This window comes from Mytilus trossulus, chromosome 12 (genome assembly GCF_036588685.1).
Source record: "Mytilus trossulus isolate FHL-02 chromosome 12, PNRI_Mtr1.1.1.hap1, whole genome shotgun sequence".
NCBI classification, from domain to species: Eukaryota; Metazoa; Mollusca; class Bivalvia; order Mytilida; family Mytilidae; genus Mytilus; species Mytilus trossulus.
The window spans coordinates 4,007,602-4,023,544 of NC_086384.1; the positions used below are offsets into that span (position 1 = coordinate 4,007,602).

Below are 15,943 nucleotides of genomic sequence, written 5' to 3' on the forward strand. Positions count from 1 at the left end.
GCTTTTATGCAATCTAATAGTCTGCGGAACCTACTTGTGCGAGCTGAAGTGTCTGATAGTAGAAGTACTTCTGGAGAATGTCGTTCAGGTGACACATGCAGCATTCATCAACATTTCACAGTAAGGCAACCGAACATAACTATAAGATATTTTGCAATGTTACCTGCAAAAGTATGAATGTTAATTACATACTAGAATGTTCGGTGTGTGGCCTCCAATATGTTGGTGAGTCAAAGCAGCCTTTCCCCAAACGCCACAATGGCCATAGAAGTGATATTTCTAAGAAGCCACTTCTTCCAGTCTCTCAGCACTTTAGACAGTCGGGTAACAAACCTGATGACTTTAACCGCATGAAAATTCTAGTAATTGAACAGAACATTCACTGGAGTGATGCACAGCGACAGGTTCGGAAAAGCTTTTGGATAAAGGAACTTAATGTACATCAATAAGAAATACTAACAGTTTTGTGTTTCACTCATTTTTATTGTTAATATTCACGTATAACAGTCACGTATATTGAATTATAGTATTTTGTTTATTTTATTATATTCAGGATTTTGGATTAAAATCAATCGACCAAAACTTACCTGTATTATTACTGATCTATTTTCACACTTTATACATTATTTATCAGTATTTGTAAAACTTGTGACACCAGAAGAAGGCCATCTGTTGAGCCGAAATATTTGTCAACACGATTTAACAACATTTTCGTTAAATAACACCTTATATCAGTACCGTTGTGCAAATCTTTAGACTGATATATTTTTTTCCTTATCTGCATATGACGAATATGAGGAGGAATTTGCTGAATTTAACAAGCACTAAAGCAAGCGTTTACTTCAATTTCTATATAACATGTTGTTCCTTCTTTAACATTTTAACTATGGGGCCTCTTTATATTCTTTTTATTTCTATTCTGTGTTTTCTGGTTATCTCTTTGCCTCTTCAATTTCTTATCCCCTTTTCCAAACTTTCAGCGTAAATTTTCCTGGGGAACGTTCTTATGCTGTATTTACCTGAAAGTTTAATATATTTAACATTAATGAAAAGGTGTAAAATATAATATTATAGTGCACAATAAATGCAATCATGCATTAAAACATCAGTTAAAAAAGATTATATACCTGAATAACAAAGACATGCACTCATTTAGTGTTTAACATCATAATGTGATATATAACCAGGTTTTTGAAGTGATTGAAAATAATTAGGTCACCTGATGGGTTTGCAAATTCATTTTGCTTCTGCATATGATGTGTTTTTTTTAAATGTCCAATGAAATATAAGTGACACTACATTTGTATAGGAAGCATTATAGCAAATTCAAGGTATATATTTTAAAGATGCGACATTGACCATTTACCTTAAATCAATTAAAACTGTTAATTTTTGGTATAAAGTTACATATTCACCAAGTGACCAAGTTTGTGATAAACATAAGTACTACATCACATAGTGATCTTCATTGTGGCACATAGGAACCAGTGGCAGTCATGATACAATGTAATATACTTTATATTTAACAAAAATTAGTTCAATCAATAGTGTAAAATGTGGATCACTGTGACCTTCTTTTGCCTGGAAGCTGAGTTACTAACCGAGACTCTGAGAGTCATCTGTGTACATCAGTTTGCATGATCTGACAACAACATTGCAAAGTACGGCATCCTCTCACCATAGTAGACTGTTGCTTCTACAGTTTTCACAAGAGTATATAGCATCTACAATGTCCAATTTGACTTGATATTTGGGAATATCTTTTCTATCAATAAAGTTAAAGCCTAAATTCTTTAAATTTACCTGTATTACTTTCATAGGTCCAACCAGTACCAAAAACATGCCATTCTGCAACAAAACTGGCCTCAACCTTATGCCTGAAAAAAGTAGTACCAAATGTAAAATGAAAGAACATGCAGTGTTCAAATACTATAGCTAAGACATATTACATTTAAAACTAACTGGAAACTCAGAATATTAACTGGAAACTCAGGCTGTTAACAATAAAATTTGTAATAATAATAAAAGGCTTTCAAAACTAATTTGGTTTTATTAAATTTGTTGAAATTATCCATAAATATAGATTTCATTTAATAAATACAAAAGTAAATAATTCTTGTTCAATGTTTTCTTTAAAACAAATTCTGTCATGATCCATACAGGAAGGCCTTAAAGTATATATAACACTGCTTTACTACAAAATTAATTTGAAAACTTGACTTTAAACTTGAAAAGTTATTACCAAGATCTGTTAATTCATTTTTATGACTGCTTGAGCAAATATGAATATAATTATGGTCCTCATTATACTTAATATATACTTTGGAAAAATATTTAAAAAAATACTTTGAAAATCAAACTAAAGATTTAAATACCTTCTAACTACTCATTATATCAACCATGTTTAAAACTGTTTCTTCTCCTGAATTAATTTACAGGATTTTTTGGCAACTTCAAATATTTTCTTTCCAGTTTTATTCTCCTTTTTATTCATATATTGTTGATGAATTCACAGAAAGTACATTCAATCCACTTAGAAAATTGTTAAAATGTGTAGCACCAATTTTGTGCATGTATCATTCCTGAAAAACATGATATGAAATATCAGTCTGCATATAGGATAATTAGATTAACTATAAACTATTTGTACTTGAGTTCATAATTCTATTTGGAATATATGCAATAATATAAAAAAGTAAATGTTGTATGATTGCCAATGAGACCAATCCACAAGACCAGAATGACACAAACATTAACAATTATAGGTCACCGTACGACCTTCAACAATGAGCAAAGCCCGTACCGCATATAGTCAGCTATAAAAGGCCCCGATAAGACAATGTAAAACAATTCAAGCGAGAATTGTTTGTTTAATTTATATGTATATAATATGATTGTAAATTCAGCTTTCGGGTCGATCCGGCCCCACGTTGATCCGGCCCAAGTCGATTCGTCCCACGACGATCCAGTCCAATTTCGATACGGCCCATATGTAAAGTCGATCCAGCCTCAATAAAAAAATATATTTATAAGGAATAAAAAAAAGATATATATTAATTGTTATTCATAAATATCTTTGATTTTTAATATAATGTAAAAGGTGTACGGTAAAAATAATAAAAAGGGCCATTGAAAAATATGTAAATATAAATAAAAAAAGATGAGTATAAACCAACTGGGTTGATTATGTTTTTATTACAACTTTTCAAGATTATTGGGTTATATTAAAACGTACATAAAAGAATGAGTGCATTTGTTCTTGATGAGCAAATATTATATAAGTCCCATTGTATGGCGTATGCAAGTTCCTGTATATGTTATTGCAGTGTTGCAAGTGTGACCCCTTTCAAGTAAGTGACAGTATATTTATGTGAGTGTCGAATACATCGACACTTTTTCATACCTGAGGACACATTTTATAGGAAATTGTGTCTATGGACAGTATTTACTATGAAAATGTGTCCAGTGGACATTTTTTCATAGGAGACATTATTAAATCCTACATGTGAACTTAATAAAATAAAAATCGCCATGACATTCAAAGTCATGGAAAATAACTAACATATGTAGAAGCTTCCATACAAACAGACACAATAACACTCATTTTAATATCGATTTAAAAAAGTTCTTTAACTGGTATTCCAATACTTACCTGTTGTCATCCATCATCGGACACTTTTTGTATATTCCATTTATACTGTTATAAATTTGTCACAATTCCTCTAAAAACAATATAGTTTATTCATATTTTATTATGGGGCCGGTTCGACTTGGGGCCGGATTATCGTAGGCCAGATCGACATGGGCCGGATTGAATTTTGGCCGGGTTGACTTGGGGCCGGATCGGTTTGGGGCCGGAACGTCCGGATACCGTAAATTCATGTCTGTCTTATTCTTATATATAGATCACAGACTCACATAAATTTATAATAATGTGGAGTGAAGGATTGGAGGGTTGGTCCCCCTTCCTCATTGTTTGTGTGCCTTCATGCATTATCCTGCATTCTGTAAATCATTCTAGGTATGTTTTGAATGACTAAATCTGCAAGGCATCAGACCACAAGTTTGGTCTTTGGTCACATGCAATAGATGAATTAATATGAACATTGTGATTATAAAAATAAAGACAACTAATATTTTTAGTTTGTAAAACTTTATTTCTATGAATGAATCACATTGTCATGATTGTGACTGTATTTGTTTTCTTTTTCAGTTCTAATTTCATTTATGATAAATTGCTACCAAATAATTATTTACAAAATAATGCTCCCCTTTTGGGTGCAAAACTAATCAGCCCTTTATGCATAGATGTCTTTCTGTTCATTGCAAAAATGATAAACAACTGTCAGGGGCAAAATCCAGCTTCATTAAAAATTTGGGCAGCACTTCCCTTCAAACTACATAAACCCCAGACCATAATAGAGGGGAATTGAAGAAAAACATGTTGTGCCACGATTATTTGCAGTATTCTTTTAATAATAACCTTCATTAATTCGTATTTCTCGGCGTATATTTTCCGCGAAACTAGGTCATACATGTTTTCACTTTTTGTACACTTGCTTGTTATGCGGAATGATTTTTTATAGTAACAACATAATAACCTTATTCAGAAGTTGTTCAGTCATCCTATTTAATCCATATTTATCCTTTTTATAATGTTATAATTATCCCAAATCGAACTTGTTAACTTCATGGCCATTTTGGTTACTTTCATATTGTGTACACACGTACTATTTTAGGTGTATTGATTAACTTGATAGTTTAAATGTTTGGAGAAAAGTATAGTCAGCTTCAAATTAAATCACAGACAGAACAGCTGATTTTTAGTAAGTGACCTAGATTTTACTATTCAGGTATTTTCAGTTTTAGCACACACTGCATTTCTACTTATATATCTTCATGCCTTATATATCATGTACTGTAGTACGCCGCTAGATTAAAACTGACGTGGAAAGGTAACACATGCCCACCGAGAGCTCTTTTTTTGAGAGCCCAGGTGGTCGTGTGGTCTAGCGGGACGGCTGCAGTGCAGGCGATTTGGTGTCACGATATCACAGTAGCATGGGTTCGAATCCCGGCGAGGGAAGAACCAAAAATTTGCGAAAGCAAATTTACAGATCTAACATTGTTGGGTTGATGTTTAGACGAGTTGTATATATATATATATGTATATTGTAATTGATTCATAACTATTATTTATGATATTAGCTTTTAATAAAGCTGCTTTTATTTAATTCAAACAAATCTTATTCTTGATTATTCAAAGTTTGGACTTCAAAACATTTTATTCCTTTGACTTTGAAATTGATATTTGTATAATATCTGCCAACCATTTACAATAACGGTTGGCGCTTCAATTGGTGGCAGCGGTAAAAGAACATAAAAAACGGAAAAAGAAAGAAAAAAAGGAAGTCATTTATTAAAAAGAATAACAACATACAAATCAGCTTATATTGGAACACACACTGTGGTTTACATATGATATTATAGAGCACCAAGAGTTATTAAAATTCAAAGTGTATTTTTTCCATATAAATTATTGAGCACTAAGAGTTATTGGAATTCAAAGTTTTTTTCCATATAAATTATTGAGCACCAAAAGTTATTGAAACTCAATGTGTATTTTTCATTAAAAGGGTAACTGAAAGTATAAGTATTAATAGTCATAATAAGTAAAATCAGTCAATAGAAAGGCTTACCCTGGAATGGACAAACCGCTGTTCAATAATATCAGTATTGAATATATGTTACATCTTCTGACATCAGACTCGGACTTCTCTTGAAGTGAATTTTAATGTGCGTATTGTTATGCGTTTACTTTTCTACATTGGTTAGAGGTATAGGGGGAGGGTTGAGATCTCACAAACATGTTTAACCCCGCCGCATTTTTGCGCCAGTCCCAAGTCAGGAGCCCTGGCCTCTGTTAGTCTTGTGTTATTTTAATTTTAGTTTCTTGTGTACAAATTGGAAATTAGTATGGCGTTCATTGACACTGAACTAGTATATATTTGTTTTGGGGGCAGCTGAAGGACGCCTCCGGGTGCGGGAATTTCTCGCTACATTGAAGACCTGTTGGTGACCTGCTGTTGTTTTTTTATTTGGTCGGGTTGTAGTCTCTTTGACACATTCCCCATTTCCATTCTCAATTTTATATGGATTACCTGATCAGAGTCTGGCTTATGATGTGCTAACCAAGTGACTAAAAACCATGGAAGAAACGATAAACCTGGTGACTTGGCATCTAACAAGTAAGAATGGCATGAAAGGAAAAACTCAGATCCGTCAAGTGGAGACAATGGAAGAAGAAGAAAAATATGACTATGAAGACCTCAACTGCAGAAAAGCAGGTCCTCAGTGATTTGTAACTGAGGAGATACTGAATCAGTTTGGACGGGACATGAGAGAGTCCATGACCAGAGATATAACAAAGACAGTTGGGAAAATAATAGAGGAAAAGTTGATTAATCAAGCACCAAAGAAGAGAGCAGTTAGGGCAAACAGCCGAAACCCAACTCCAATAAGTGCTATTCATGCAACTAAGCAAGGCATTACAGCAGGGACTGCCCAAGTAAGAAAAATGATAAACAACAGTATAAAAATAGCACTGAAGAAAATTCTTTAAACAAGTAGAGACTGGGACTGTCGGCCAAGTGTCATCCTTAGAGATGAGAAATGAAGATGCTGAGTCAGCAGCTTTTAATATTGATATACTTTTCAAAGAATTCAAGATGCAGTGATTGACGTCAGAACAAAGTACATCGACAGCTGTTATGACTCCTATGATAAAAACAGAGAAGATGGACAGTAGACGGCAATCTAGATGTGTTATCCAGATAAACAGAGATAGAGTGAGGTCAGCAACAATTAAAGTTCCCGTAAGTATCAAAATGGGCAGTTGACCAAAGCTGTTTTGGATACAGGAGCGGTTCTTTATAGTAGTCTTATTTTGGGATTCCTGAGGAAAGAGACCCATATTAAAGAAAGCGACCAGAAAATTTGTGAAATTGTAGATGAACTTGACATTACAATCAACTCTAAGAAGGGAATACAGGTGGACGGCAAGTGGATAAAAGAGGGACGAAAGATACCAAAGGGACAGTCAAACTCATGAATCTTGAACAAACTGACAACACCATGGCTAAAAATGAAAAAGACAGACAGAAAAACAATTGTACACATGACACAACAAAGAAAACTAAAGAATAAACAACACGAACTACACCAAAAACATGGGGAGATCTCAGGTGTTCCGGAAGGGTAACCAGATCCAGCTCCACATGTGGCACCCGTCGTGTTGCTTATGTGATTACAAATCCGGTAAATAGTCTTATTCGGTACGTCACATTCATGAAAGGGAAGGGGATTGTAGATACAGATACGACGTAAGGAACATATCTGATATTGTTTGTGAAACGGTTATTCAATAACGGTCAACCAACTCGTGATGGCGTCCGTAAAATTTACGAAGGCATGATTTCAACTTCACCATTTGGAACTCTTGGTCTAATAGCTTCCTTGTAAGCAGCAACCCTCTATCAAGAAAATCATGATAGGAAATGCAAGTACGGGAATATCGTATCAATTGGGAGATATATACCCCGTATGCAGGTGCTGCTGGAATGTTGCTACTTAGAAATGGAAAGTTTCACAATTGGAAAGCTGAAATCATCTCTTTTGTCGTAATGTTTTGTTTTCAACCGACCCTCATTGTTAATTTCTAGATGTAAGTCAAGATATGAAGCCGACTTAACTGTTTTTGTAGTATCCTTAATCTCTGGTTCGATGGGATAGATGCGTTCTACATAATCACCAAATTTTGAATTGTTTAGTGAAAGAACATCATCTATATAGCGGAAAGTAGCGTTAAAGGATATTGCTAACTTCTTATATTTCTTCCTAAGAAGTTCCTACATGAAGTCAGGCTCATAATAATAAAGAAACAAGTCGGCAAGTAGAGGGGCACAGTTTGTTCCAATTGGAATGCCGACAGTCTATAAAAAAAACACGTCCTCCGAACGTAACAAATATATTGTCAATCAAGAAATCAAGCATCTTGATAATATCAGTTTCAGAGAATTTTTTGTTTGAATCAGAGTGATTCTTTACAAAGTAGGATTTATCCCTCCCTAAGAAAAGAAACTTGTATCTACGTTGGCCATTCTTTTTTATGAAGCAAAGTAATACCAACTCTTTCAATTTGTATTTTAGTTTGGAATGTGGAATACTAGTGTAAAGAGTAGAAAGGTCAAATGTTGTAATACTGTAACAAGATGAAAGAGAGTTAGATTGTATGTGCTCTAAAAAATCTTTGGAATTTTTAAGTATCCACATCAGATTCACGCCACCTCTAGAATAGACTGTTTCACAATAACTTTGAAGCCCGTCTTTGATTGCTGATAAAATAGATGTTAATAATTTAGAAAGAGGTTTCGTGGAGCACTTGGAAGACCCAGCAATATACCGTTGTTTATAAGGACACTTATGTAGTTTTGGTATCCAATACAGTGATGGAAGATCCAGTTCTTCATCTTTGGTTGAAATTCAAAAGGAAAATAGAACAGACCTATGGTTATCCAGGATTTCCTCTTTGGTAAGTGTCGTGAGGGTATATGTTGAGTTTCCAAGTGAGATGTCAATACCTAATTCTTTTATCAAGCAGTTAATGTAATGACTTTTACACACAAAAACCATATTATTTGGGCCTTTATCAGCGGGGACAACAACATATTTGTCATGGAGGTCGGATAGGTCTTTTGCAACATTTGGGTCTTTAAAGATTGACGTAGCATGCGCATTGATGGACATAAGTGTCACACTGAGAGGAAGGTGGATGGCAAGACAGCAAGAGTGGTTTTAACTGAAAATGTAACTGTTCCAGCCAATTCTGAGATGATATTATTTGGTGGGAGTTATAATACTGATGCTATAGATACCAGATATACCATGCTACAACCAGTGGTTGAAGATCATTGGTTGAAAAGAAATTACTTAATAGGAGAATTACAACCAGTTACACATATTACACAATTTGATGTTATCCAAACAGTACAAAACCTTTGAATGATAATACCAAGAATATCTGCAAGTTTTGAAGATGAATAAAAACCTTACAGATGAATCAGTACGTATTCCTGATGAATGGATTAGCACCATTCGGAACTGTAAAGCAGAAAATTCCTGGAAGATGAATGATAAATGCAGAAATGAGGCCTGCATTACCAGATCATCTTAAGGATTTATTTGAAAGAAGTAGCAAACACATTGCAAATGAAAAGACCAAACGAAAGCTTGCAGATATTTGCTGGTTTGCTGCTTCTAAAACTGATGTTTGAACATGATCCTTTATAAAACATAGAATAAATACAGCTGGTGCAGCATCAGTAAGACAGCTACTTAGAAGGACACCAATAGGATTTGAGAATGAAGAATTTAAAAACTTACAAGATCAACTTAAGACGGGAGTTATCAAACCACCAAAATCAGCATGGGCTTCACCAGTAGTACTTGTTCGGAGAAAAAAAACTCTGTTCGCTGTTGTGGGGATTTTCGCAGGGTCAACGACCGTACAATTAAAGATGCCTACCCTTTCCCCCGCATAAATATGTGCCTTGATTATTAGCGTCAGTGTCCATATTTTCATGTCTCAATCTTCAAAGGGGTTAATGGCAGTTGATGGTAGAAGAATCAGATCAACCAAAGACAGCATTTATTACCAAGTATGGTCTGTATGAGTATACAAAGATGCCTTTTGGACTCTGCAATACCCCTAGCACTTTTCAGAGATGCATGGAGTTGATCTTTAGAGGTCTTCCATGGCAAACACTTCTGATATATCTCGATGATATTATTATTTTTAGTTCTCATAAAGAAGAACATCGTAAAAGACTAGATAATGTTTTTTCAAGACTTATAAATGCAGGATTAAAGTTTAAACCATCTAAATGTGATATTAAGAGAAGACCTACTTTACCTAGAGCATGTTGTAGGTAAAGAGGGAATTAAGCCAAATCCAAAGAAAGTACAGTCTGTAGATAGCTGGAAAGTCCCATCAACAGCAAAAGAAATACAGAAATTCCTTGGTCTATGTAATTATAACAGGCAGTATATATGACATTCACTACAAAAGTCAAAAAGTCTGAAAAGACCAGTTTCTGTCTTGATTTGCATGAACTTTTACTCGACATTCTCCAAAAGTATGACTTGTGTCTTAATTTCTTTTGAAAAATTCTCATTTACACTTGTACAAGTAGTACCCCTGACTGACTCAGATATGATTAAAAAATGTTTTTGTGTTGTTCTAAAAAAAAATACGGTTTGAATCAAGATGAGAACAAATTATTTGACCTACATGAAAGCCCCTCCCCCTATTTTTTAGCCACACAAACCAAAAAGATGGATTGTGGGGTCCAAAAGAGATACATGGTCGAATTTTAAAACCGCCTTCAAGACACCTATTTTAGTACAGCATATTTGACTGGCAGTTTTGCGAATGGCAAAAAACTAAATGCTGTTTGTCAGTTACTTCTACTTATGTTATAAGTGAAAACAATTAATTAAATGTTTAATAAAAATAAATCAAATTTAAACTACTTGTGGGATTATTCAGGGTATTCCAACTTAGGTGCACGAAAAGGGTATCTTACTTTACGAAATTATTCCTTGATGCTCCAAAGTTTAGTTTAGCCATAATTAAAGGAGTATATAACAGCAATAGAATGTCATAAACCGTGCAGAATAAGTCTGTACAAATTTCAGGCGAAACTTATACTGTTGAGATAGTGTCTAAAGACATATTTAATACTGTCAAGAATGTGTCAAGACATATTCAGACATTATTAAGAATGTCAATAATATGTAAAGACATATTTAGACATTATTTAGAATGTCAAGAATATGTCGAGACAGATCAAGACAAATTTAAGACAGTCAAGAATTGGTTGAGACTAATACAGATTCTTATCAGAGGATACAGGAAGTGTCGGGAAATTTTAAGACAATGTTAATACAGTCAAGACACTGGTCAAGAAAAATCAAGAACATTTATGACGAATTAATAATATGTCAAGAAATTTTTAAAAGTATGCAGACAAATTAAGAATGTCGAGTAAAAATTCATGCACATTCAGACAAAAACTGGTCTTTTCAGACTTTTTGACTTTTGTAGTGATTGCAGCTCTAATATATGTATTGGCGCTATGCTGTCTCAAATCCAAGAAAACAAAGAAAAGGTTATATCGTATGCATCAAAGAAACTAGACATGGTACAACAGAGGTATAGTGTCACAAGACGAGAATTACTTGCAGTTGTCACATTTATGCAGCAATTTCGACACTATTTGCTTGGAAGTAAATTTTTGCTCAGTACAGACCATGGATCATTACGATGGATATTTGCATTTAAAGAGCCTCAGGGACAGTAAGAACGGTGGATTGAAAGTCTTAGTCAAAACAGTTTTGACATTCAACACCATCCAGGAACAAAAAATTCTAATGCTGATGCAATGTCTACAAATTCTAATGAAAATGATCTTTGTATACATTTGAAAGAGGGAAATCTTGATTCCAGTTGCGCTGAATGCATTGAATGGAAACAAGAATGGTCAGAATTTAGAAAAAAGGTTGATAATGTAAAGAATTTAACTGATAAACCTATGATAAGGAATGAAACGCAGTCAAGTGATGGTAATTGTTCAAGTTGGATAACTAAATACACAGAAAAAGAGATGAGTATAATTCAGAAAGAAGACCCAGATTACAGCTTTTTTCATAAATGGATGGATGCAGGAGAAACACCAGATAGAGATAAATGTGCCAGTTTCAGCCCAGCAGTAAGACATTATTGGCTGAATTGGAGTAATCTTGTACGTATTGGTGGAGTAATATACCAAAAATGGAGAGAAGTTAAAAGTGGACTAGATCATTTACAACTTTTGGTACCAGCTGTTATAAAGAAAGAAATAATAATCAGCTGTCACGATACTGCATATTTTGGTCATTTTTGTATTAAGAAATCAGTCCAGAAAATGAAAAATTATTTGTGACAGAGTCTCAACCTACATGTAATTACGCTAAGAAGATAAGAAGTTCCGTTTGTGTTGTTTATTCAAGAAAATAGGAAAGACCTTTGTAATCATGTTGAACTTTAAATGAATGAGATTTATAAATATATGTTATTGTTTTACTGTTTATATACATCGCATGTATGCTTCTTATGTTGAAATTTGAATATCCATTCATTTTATGTCAATTCTAGAGACATAATTCTTTTTTCTTTAGGAGGAGCAGTGTTGTGCCACGATAATTTCCAGTATTCTTTCAAGAATAACCTTCATTCATTCGTATTTCCCGGTGTATATTTTTCGCGAAACTAGGTCATACATGTTTTCTCTTATTGTACACTTGCTGGTTATGCAGAATGATTTTCTATAGTTTCAACATAATAACCTTATTCAGAAGTTATTCATGCATCCTTTTTAATCAATATTTATCCTTTTATAATGTTGGAATTATCCCAAATCGAACTTGTTAACTTCATGGCCATTTTGGTTACTTTCATATTGTGTACACGCGTACTATTTTTAGGTGTATTGATTAACTTGATCTTTTATATATAAAGACGTTTGGAGAAAAGTATAGTCAGTTTCAAATTAGATCCTAGACAGAACAGCTGATATTTAGTATTAAAGTGACCTAGATTATATTATTCAGGTATTTTCAGTTTTAGCACACACTGCAATTATATTTATATATATTGTAATTGATTCATAACTATTATTTATGATATTAGCTTTTAATAAAGCTGCTTTTATTTATGTATTGATATTTGTATAATATCTGCCAACCATTTACAATAACGGTTGACGGTTAAGAGGTGCGGGGCAGGTTCATTGATACAAGACATGAAATCATACACCTTCTCCACCCAGTAAAATGTGTTAAGAGATTCTTAAAGAGAAAATTTAAATCTCTCACCATTTGCAGTTTTTGAATTGATAACAAATCCACCAGTTCCATTTCCTTTCCTGGTTTCTACACTGTTGCATGTGCATGACCTGATGATATGCAGGTTTAATACATGCATTGCAGCTACTACGATATGGTATGGACAAAATACTCCACAGCCTCCAGCTCCTAGTCCAAGGTCGTATTTCCGTTCGCAGACAGCACCCACAGGGGACAGTCATTCATCTTAACAAACAAATTCTGCGCTAGGTGATTAGCCAGAGCTAGCCGTCGACCTTCATTCCAGGTTATTTCGTCAAACGAAAGTTCACTGTGATCGGACGCCGAATTTCTCCAACTCACAAAGATCATATAAATCAAGAATCATTTAAGACTGTGTGAACTTTCAGGCTGAAGCTATTCATATTCTTTATTGTGAAAAAAAACCGCATGAATCTATCCTTTTTGATAAACACTTATGTCTTCCGTCCGATCAGCCGTAGGTTGTTTACACAAGTTATCACAGAACTGTTACCGTGACTCAGATATATAGGAGATATATATCCTAAGATAAAACAGGGAACCAGTTTTACATCAGTCAAACCTTGTTATGTCCCTTAGTGTCGGAAGCTACCTTAAGAGGCCTCACCTTAAGACTTCGTCACAAAGTAACATTTGTTATGATGAATTTGTTGAGGTTCTAAATGGGGTGAAAAAGTTGTATATATACCCTAGTAGTTTTCTGAATAAATGCTAACATCTATGGATATCAACACATTCGTAGTCTGTATTATATATCTATACAGTATGAGTACATGTATGTCTCATTGATGAAGTATGTACGATTGCCCATAATTTCTTACATCCACTTTATTTGAACTAATTTTTTTTTTTTAATCTTCATTCTTTGTAGTTTTTGCACATTATTCTCTAATCATTATATCTTAATATATATCCCATTATTCTCTATGCTTTTTTTTCAATTTGTTTTTATATATATATATTCTTTATCTTAAAATTTAGCACTCTAAGACTTATTATAGCTAATATTAAAACACTCTCTGTATGCCTTACAATTTTTCCAGATGCAAAAGTTTGTCTGTATTCAGAGTAAAATTTGAGATGAACACACAGCCATTTTACAGTTTGGGAACAACCCCTCAATGTAAAGGCTATCCCTTTTATAAATAAGGGGTACAGGTGAATATTACAAAATTCTTGGACATGTTTTACCATATTCTGGCATATAATACAAGATAGATGTATATTTCTTAGAGAAAGTTTAATTTCTAGTGATATTTTAAAAACAAGTCAGGTAACAAAAGAGCGCATATTTATATTATTTGTTGAAACTATGCCTAAACTAAGAACTTGTGTCTATCATTATCTTATATTATATGGTCAAAACATGTCAAAGAATTTTGTAATATTCAAATGTATCTCCTTTTTATAATAAATAGAAAGTGAACCCCACTTTTATAAATGTTGTTTCCACAATAAATAGTTTTCCCCCTTTTAAACTAAAAGGGGAAGTTTTTCTGGTTTTATAATTATCCACAACATGAAAATAAACCTCATTGAGGGTTTTTTTTCAACCTGTTTTAGCCCAAGGGTACACATACATACAAATGCGATATACTGGTCCTGCCGTGTACGATTTTCACGTACAAGATTTAAGCAAAAAATGTACAAAACTATAGGAGATTGGGTCAGAATCCATCTTTCTAGATGAAAAAAAGTTCGATTCTGTATTAAAACATATCTATAAATGTTGTAATATACCAAAGTATAACTGTTTACCTTTATATATTATCGATGATCGTGAAAAGTACGTTAATTGTGTGAATTGCGTCTTGTTGATTATGGTTGCTATGATATGTTGATGATGAGAGACGTCCCGGAAGTAGATGATAAAAATAAAATCGGGAACGTATACGGAAAAACAACCGGAATAGCTGTTTTTTAATTTGCATATATACCGCAGAAAAAAATAAATGTAGATCTCAAATGTAAATATCAAACCCATATCATATAATGGACCGGCTAAGTGTCGGCCCATAATTAAGAGATAATTGTATTGTATTTGAAGCTTTAAGGACGTCCATCGGTAGTTTTACTGTCGCAAATTTAGTTTACCTGGCGACGCGGAGCGGAGACAGGTAAACGGGTATTTGCGACAGTAAAACTACCGATGGACGTCCGCAAAGCTTCAAATACAATACAGTTATCTCTATTCTAATGCAAACAAGTTTATAATTAAATTTCAATCATTATTACAGTGTAAAATGTTCATTAAAGAAAATTCCGCGAAAAGATGTTATGTTATTTGGTCCCTACACTAGGTGCCGTCATAGGTATGCTTCCGGCGTCAAACATAAACACCGGGCGTTTTCTGGATTCTGTGGCGCTTCAGAATGTAATAAAATTTCATAAAAAGAAGATTTTTAGGCGCAACAAGTGAGTTTTTTGTTTATTATTGTAGAAATAAAATGTCAATACATTCCGAAATTCAAAATGTCGGCTTCCTTAGTTACAGACAAGGAGATAGAGAGTTTTACGCTTGCTCTTATCCAATCAGAAATGTTACAAAATAATTGCATTAGAGTAATATTTATACTGCAACTAGCTATTTTACTATACAGATAAAGCTATACGTATAAACGTTAGTTTTATACGTCAATGACTTAAACTAACCTATTAGCCCCGCCTACTTACCGGAACTGCTGTATTTCATCAGCAACGTCACGTCACAACCATGACAACGTGTAGTGACAATGGTTAAACGTTTATGTATTTAAACTGGTTATGTCTTCAAATGGGTAATTTGTATACCATGTTTATCAAATATAATTAATTAAGTTAATTTTCCCTTTCTTACTCCTTAAAATTTCAATGTCTTACCGCCTGGACTACGCTCATAGGGAAAATACGCCAAAATGGTCCTCCAAGAGGGAAATTCAAAACACTTTTGTGAACAATATTTGTAACATATTTTTTTTAT

The 15,943-nt window shown here is 33.7% G+C and overlaps 1 long non-coding RNA gene across 4 annotated transcripts; it reads right to left on the minus strand.

The window, feature by feature from the left end:
• Positions 1–886: 886 nt before the first annotated feature.
• LOC134693416 (uncharacterized) lies at positions 887–13,446 on the minus strand. 4 transcript variants are annotated; one of them, XR_010102400.1, is made up of 5 exons: positions 12,973–13,446; positions 3,653–3,697; positions 2,376–2,582; positions 1,804–1,877; positions 887–1,019 (listed from the first exon to the last, which is right to left on the minus strand). It is a non-coding gene; the product is annotated as an uncharacterized LOC134693416 (long non-coding RNA). The 4 variants fall into 4 exon arrangements; XR_010102401.1 differs by lacking the exon at positions 3,653–3,697; XR_010102402.1 differs by lacking the exons at positions 3,653–3,697; positions 12,973–13,446 and adding an exon at positions 4,602–4,890.
• Positions 13,447–15,943: the final 2,497 nt, after the last annotated feature.